Here is a 7,947-nt window from a genome sequence, read left to right on the forward strand (position 1 = left end):
AGTGGCCCTCGGTGAAATTGAGTTTGACACCCCTGGTCTATGTGATCAACTTTAACCAAAGATGCTGAAATTGAGTAAGTCAATCATCTATCTATCTATCTATCTTTCTTGAAGCAGGCTAGCTGGCTACCTAGCGGACTAGTTAGCTACCTAGCGGGCTAGTTAGCTGCGGAGCGAGCTAGCTAACTAGTGCGCTAGCTAACTAGTGCGCTAGCTAGCTAGTCCGCTTTGCAACTAGTTAGCTACCTAGCGGGCTAGCTAGTTGCATAACACTATGAACGATCATGGCACACAGCCACACATTTAAAGGTTTCTCCTTTAAATGCTGCTCACGGTTAGAGGTTAAAAAATTGACAAGGTTATTTTCAAAGCCTTTTTCTTTCTGCTGAACTTGCAGTCAGCGTACAGTAAGCTTACAATAACAGAAAGGAAGAGACAGGAACTCACCATGTTCCACACGTTAATAGTTGCACTGACAATGAAGATGCACACTAATAATCAGTGTTTAACAGATTTTTCACAGTTATTTATTTTCGATTGTGTCACTGTGATCCACAACACTGTGGATTAAATATATTAGACCTGGGAATATAAAACAAAACAAAATTTTAAATTCCCTAGAGATCATTGGCATTGTAAAGAAATCAAACTGAGCTGACAAGGTTGGCTTCTACAAATGTAATATTTATACATACTTGGCCTCAGATTCCTGTCTTTGTTAAACAGTCCTTTAATTGTTGCAGGTTAAGGTCATGGATATTTATGGCTATCGATACTCTCTATGCACCATCCTGTCTTATTATTACACTGTTTTTTTTCAGTGTTTTGAGCAGTTCAAACAAATAAACACACATACACATGTGTAAAGTAGCACCAGGGGCTTCTCCTCTGCAGATAGAGGAGAAAAACCAAAGCAGACAGATCAGAGCGAGGATATAATGAAACCTGAGTTCTGAGGAAAAGGCATTTCTCTCTTTCCTTCCTCACTTTTCTCATCTTTAACCACCTGGCCCCCTCTGGAGTGTGGAGCTCTGAGGGGCGACTCGAGGTGTTGGCACCAGGTTGGACCACAGAAAGCAGGAGTCTGTGGTTCTGAAGCCTGGAAACGAGGCTCACGTTGAGGCAGAGTTCAGCTCAACCAGAAGGTTTATTACTTGATGTGTGTGTGTGTGTGTATGCGTGTGTGTAGGTGTTATTGAGAAGCATGGCTCTCCCTTGAGAGATCCTCCATTAATTGTGAAGTGAAGGAGCCTGAGGGCGACACCAGGGACCTCCATTAAACACAGACAGGCAACTGACAACCTCTCTCTTTCCCCCTCTCTCTCCCCACTTTCTTTTCCTCTCACCCCTCATCCCCTCCCTCATTTATCCTCTAAAATTCAAATTCACATTCAAATTTAAACAAGGGCTCATTGCCATGAAAGGAGCAACCCTAATGTCGGCAAAGCAATAACAACGCACAAAAGAAAGTAGTTTTGTTGATTCTGGGAAGTCGCAAACAAGGAATGCATCACCTAAATGTAGCCTGCATGCATAAAAGATTCTTTTTCTGCAATTTTAACTCGGTAATTACCCTTGTTAAACAGCTTTTGTTGTGCAGGAATCTTATTCTCTTGTTGTCTGATTCCATCACTGGAGGTCGATTCGGGTTTTTAATTTCCTGCGCCACACACACACACACACGCACACGCACGCACACACACACACACACACACCACCGTACACTATTAGAACCCTAGATGCTCTAATTACACTTCTCAAAACCGATCTTTCTGCAGACTTTTTTATTTCTACACCTGGTCATTTCTGCAGTTGAGCTGCAGCAAGCGGAGGTAAACTTTGTTTCCACAGAAGAAAGTTAAAACTTGTTAATGTGGTGTGTTCTATCCTTGGAGCCTGCCCATATTATGGGTGCTTCATGTAGCTGAGCTGCAGGTCCCTTATGAACTTATTTCCAGAGCAAGGTAATTATTACAGGTACAGCGCCTGAGGATGAGTACTTGATTCCCAGCAGGATCTGTCTGGACTCCAGAACAAATCCACACAGAGAGCCTCATAACTTCTGCCAGTCAGCACTGAGAACTCCTTCTCCAGAGGAAGACCTGCTTTCTTGTCAGCTTGTGAATTTCCACCACGTACAGCCACTAAAATATAAACACAAATACCGAGAATAACTCTTTAGCATCCTGATTGCTCGCTCTCTTTCATTTCTTCCCTTTAAAGTGAGTGTGCGCTGTCCCACTGCATGTGTGTTTTCCAGCAGTAAAACCCCGTTTCCACTAGAGGGAGCACCAGTAGTGTGGAAAAGGTTCCCCAAATGTCAGCTCTCACTCCATCCATGACTTTGACTGCTTCTTGCATGCAGTACAGTAAGAGCGCACACTGCTGTAGGCAAATACCAATGAACCTAATGCTCACCTTAACTTCCATTATCAATGAACTGGCCGAGGAAAGCGCGGACGTGCGTTTCATGCACACACACATTCACATGCACATACGCTGCAGCAGATGTTAAGGATTAGTGTGTGTGTGTGTGTGTGTGTGTATGGGTGTGTGCGTGCGTAGCCTCAGGCACTGTTCAACAATGCATTATTCCTGAGTGCGCCGGTTAAGAGGGGCACTCCGTTTCCATGGAAACCAGCCCGGCTCTGATGTAAACATGGGGGTAGTTGATCGTCAGACCCTATGGAGGGGGCAACTCGCCCCCCAGATTACAAACAACAGAGTATGAAGACTCCCTGCTGGGTCAGTGAGAACTTGAACTTTGTGGCGATGCGTCGAACCCAAACGCTCGTTTGACTCGTTAACATCCTGTAAATAACATCCTGTTTTCCCTAACCTTCGATCCAATCTGCAAAACCCCCCAAACAAAGCCAGCTACCTCCTCTTTCCCGTCTTGACTCAAATCCGCTTTGCCCCGATGTATAGATGGGTGCCAACTTGTGGCAGCCTGCAGAGAGCGCGGCGGATTTCTGGAGAGATTAGTATAATCACTGGGATCCCGTGGGACTAAACACAGGTCAGCCACAAGCAAAGAATCTAAGCTGAGAGAGGAATAGGTCCTGATGGCCGAGGGCAACATTGGAGGCAACGTTGCAGGGTAAATATGATGGAAAGTGTGTTTCTCATTATGCTTCTGCTCCTTTGAGTCCACTGCTCGGCAGGAACCGCGCTGAATCTTTTCCAATTTTCAGCTACCTGAAGGGAGCCAAGTCTAGAGCTGCTATTCCAAAAAGCTGCTCAAGTCTGACACCGCTGCAAAAAAATAAAATGTAATATAATCGTCTCAATTACTTCAGTTTGTTTAAAACTAAGAATTGCCCCAACAGGTGAATCAAGAACATGGAGTAGATGTAAAACAAATCAAACATTTGAAAGTTTGCTCTTTCTGATGGTACTAGCTTAGAGAGATTGGGATTATGTTGCACTGTCTTGTCCAACAAAAAAACTATAGATGCTGAAATTATATTAAAAAAAATGAGATGAAGCCAAAGAGACATTATGTACTCTTATTTTTCCCATTTTTATTTGTATAATTATTTGTCAACTTCAATTTTATAAGTCAATGTATACTTGGTATCTTATTTATCCATGTGCTAACTTACATCTATTGTGGAATTGCACATTTTTATTTAAACAGTTTTAGATTTCCCTACTTTAAATGTAAATAAATGTGGCTATAAAAGAAGTTAGTATGAGATATTATATACAGCTTGAACCGAAATGCTGTGGTTGTACAGAATGAGGATATTTAGCCGTCACTTTTAAATTAAATGCAGAACAAAAAGCTAATTGTCTTTTTGTTTAACAGAAAAGCAACAGCAAACATTGCAGCTACAGTACTAAACATGGATTATCAGTCACAGCAACATCTTCCACAACTACTTGGATTTTGTCATTGTTTATAAAAACAAAAAATAAATACCTGCTAAAATAACAAAAGTCTAACTGCTGATATTCAGTGGTTAATTAGTTGGGCTATCTGCTCCAGTTATCAGCTGCTAACAGATATTAGATAAAGCAGACAGAATTTGTAAAAAAAAAAAAGATTAAATCAGAATTCAAATGCATTCTTCTTAAAGTAACTTTGAAATAATGACTGTTTTCCGTGGCATGTGTTTCGCTTTCATTAACCTGTCCTGTGTAAACAGTTGCAAGGTTTGCTTGTGTCTTGGTCTGGCACTGCAAAACGTTACAAATCCTAGTGAGGTTTGGACAGGAACGTAAAACTTAACAGGTTCATAAAAAGTAAATAGTCTGTCCTACAGGTGTTCTTTTTCTTTTGTATTTTGGACAAAATATGTTGAGAAATGGTGCTTATATTTTGTTTTTAGACAAACCGAGGAGTGTAAAGTAAAAGCATCCGAGCCCGGCCGGCCCAGCGTGTCACGTCCAGCTCTTCATCGGGGCAGAGCCATTATTGTCTGGAACCCACAGAAGCAGAAAAGCAGGGGTGACGGGGGTTATACTGCTCTTGAGTGTGTTTACGGTGTGTGTGGATCCTAAACTCGCCTTCTCTCCATTGGAATGGGTTGTGTAAGTGTGTGTGTGTGTGTGTGTGTGTGTGTGTGTGTGTGTGTGACAGCTCAGATGAGGACTGGCTGCAGGCAGATGCTTTGCTCGAGGCCACATTCAGTTCCGTCGCGCTGCATTAGTCCCCAACCAACCTGTCACCCCTAGCAAGAGAGGGATAGCACGCTGCGCACACACACACACACACCCACACTCACCTAAAAACATTCACACACATTCGTCGGCTGCTTCCTGTGCGCTCAGGAGTGCACCGATAAACGCAGAAACAAACAGGTTTTATTTAGCGCTGATCTCACTCTGCTGTCCTGCAGCAACGTCTCGTCTGCAGAAGCTTAATTAGAGGAAAACATTTAATCACAGCGGCTGTAAGTGTCGAGACAGGAAGTCTGTGCGTATTTATATGTGTGCGCCGTCCGTCAGTGCTGATATGCTAGTGAGGGCGACTAACCGGAGTTGAGTGGAGTCTTTTGTAGCGCAGGCGAGGCCCTCAGGCACAGCCCCAGACCTAGAACCCCACCACCACCACCACCACCCACATACCCTCATATCACACACACGGATCCACACACACATACACAACATGCATATGCCCTCGGCCGTCCTGCTGTAGATGTGATGTGACAACTACAGCGGGGCAGACTTTCCCACCGTCACCCTGCGTTTCAAGTCACGTGCACACACACGCACGGACACACACACACTATCTTACTTATAAGGCTGGGATTTTGTTGAGGGGTGTCATAATGAGGCTGGGTTTGGTGGGACAGATGTTGGGATTCGGAGGGCATCGGCTGAGACATGGAAGTGATGGTTCATTAGTATGAGAATCTCTCCCTCCCTCTCTCCTCCAGCCTGTCCGCTTCATTGTGTTTTTCTGTCTCTATCACTGCCTTTCCTTTCTTCCTCCCTCTCTGTGGTATGATTTCCTGTGCCCGGAGCCACTGACAGAGGCAATTCTTTCCCACTCTGTTGCAACGGTGCATCTCTGATTAACTTTTAATGACTTCGCTATGGCAGCCGGAGTCACACACATGCAGGGAAATGTTGCAGGCTGCTGATTAGATGCATCAACCAAGAAGCTGGTGCTTTGAATGAACTGGGCTGTAATTAACACGATACATCGGACCAGTCATGAGTCTTAGAGTCACAGCCTGGTAATCTTCATGTTGATGGTCCAGTAGATGGTAGACTCAAGTTTAGAAACAATACCTTGAAGTATTCTTGGCGTTTATTCACACCAGGAAAGTCCTGGATCGAAAGCTAACTTTATGTGTTTCCATTGATGAGTTTGCGTTCACATTGTACTTTGTGCAAGTCAACTGTACCTTGTAAACTACGATTATTGCTCCCATTAGACTGAAATGACGGTGCTGGGACAGAGCACAGACCCAGATAGAAAACAAACATGGAGGAGCTGCAAGCTGCAGCTCTGTGTGCACATTTGTGCATTTGTGTCGGACCCGTTTATTTTTATTTTCTTGCAAAACACGCTGAACATGACCGCATTCTTGTGTATATTTTCAGTTGGGTTATTTGTGCATAAGGCCAAGTATCAGCCAGGGCTGTCCATGGCTCATTCAGGGTTTCTCCTAGGGTTTTATAAGCCTGGCGGGCCACCAGGCTTCATTTGTGCTCCCACCAGGATAAAAATTGTTTAATATTTGTTGTAATATTGTTTTGGTATTGCTAATATTGTTTTCCAATAACACACAATCACCTAGTCATATTGTCACATTTTATCAAAAACATGGTGGGCTGCTGGATGGCTTACCACCAGGCTTAGCAAGTTTTCTGAGGAAAACCCTGCTCATGTGGTAGCAACACTGCAGGGCTAATATTTACCATGACCATTCTGGTCTACTTCTCCTTACAGCAGTGCTTAACTACAGAGGTTTAGCAGATATTTTGCACATTTTTACATTTCCATTTGGGTTTCTACTGCCTCTAAAACAGTGGTCCCCATAGTCGGTCCTCGAGGGCCGGCACCCTGCATGTTTTAGTTCTCTCCCTGGTTTAGCACACCTGGATCAAATGATGGCTCATTACAGGCCTAAGAGGAACATTGACATGCTGAAAAGGTTGTTATTACCACCAGGGAGAGAACTAAAATGTGCAGGATGCCGGCCCTCGAGGACTGACTTTGGGGACCACTGCTCTAAAACATCCAGAGCATTATAAAAAAAAAACCCAACAACTCCTGACTTGTTGTTTTTAGCAAGAAGTTAATGTTTTTTGGTGTCTGGAAAATGAGCTGCTTTAAAACCCTTCCTAATTTAGCGTCACAAATCAGCAGGCACCTAGCAACCCCAGTGAAGTCCGGCCTGTTACCTAGCAACCCGAGAGAAGCTCAGCTCGTTACCTAGAAACCCCAAAGAAGCCCGGACGTAACCTAGCAACCCAAGCAAAGGGTAATTTCAGAAAGACATGCAGAATGTGAGATAAAGGTCTTTGAGTTTTTGGGGGGGGGTTGCAGTTTCTCTTCACATTGTACAATCTGACCTTGGGGTGAATTAGCTAAGATGTTTGTTGATGAATTGTTTGAAAACAGCCTTTAAAATTCCAAGGAGCCTTTAAAAAGCAGCTGTTGCTCTTCTGAGGCCACTGCTGATGTCTCTCACATCTGGCACTGTGTTAATACATATGCATAGAGAGGTTCCTTTAAAGAGGCGTTCATGTTGGTTGATCAAATGGAATTGATTAGCAGCTCCTATCTGCTGCTTTCCCTCTTAATTACAATGGAAGCAGAAAAAGTGAACTTTAATTAACTGAGCCGAATGAGTTGAGACTTGTTTAAGAATCTGAATTACTCAACATCCCACTTTTGGTTTTAAAGCTTTAGTTGAACTGTGTCTATTGGCAACATCCCAGTTTGTGTTGCTGTTTCACTACTTCTAACAATTTGGACGTCCTGAATGGTTGTGATATAAACAAACAACCCTCGATGGAACAATGAATGTGTTTTCAGACATTTTTCAGCCATAGGAAACACATAAGAGATGTCTTTAAAAAATAAACAAGAGCCACATAAAAGTGAGAAAGGAAACAGAGAGAAAGCAGAGAGAGTTGGGGGTGAAAAATCAGTCAGCGGGAACAGATAGCACAGCTGCAGCACCACAAAACCCGACAAGTGCCTTAGCACATTAACAAATGGATGCTGGAAATTCACCACTTGTGGTACCAAGAATGACTCGCTTCCCACTCGCTGGTTTAGAGACGCTTTATTGACTTTTTAAAAACAAGTGGTTTACATGTCATTTGTGGGTTCTGGGGCAAAACACTCCGAGGTATTTGGTGAGTGTGCCGGCCAACGTCTGGTTTTGGTTGAGGAGACGCAAGCTGTGAAGTGTGAATGTCTGGAGGTGAGAAAAACGAACTTAAGTGTAACATCGTCTGAATTTACAGTGATCATCATTT

The sequence above is a fragment of the Poecilia formosa genome, unplaced genomic scaffold (assembly GCF_000485575.1).
Source record: "Poecilia formosa unplaced genomic scaffold, Poecilia_formosa-5.1.2 Scaffold1, whole genome shotgun sequence".
In the NCBI taxonomy this organism is placed as follows: domain Eukaryota; kingdom Metazoa; phylum Chordata; class Actinopteri; order Cyprinodontiformes; family Poeciliidae; genus Poecilia; species Poecilia formosa.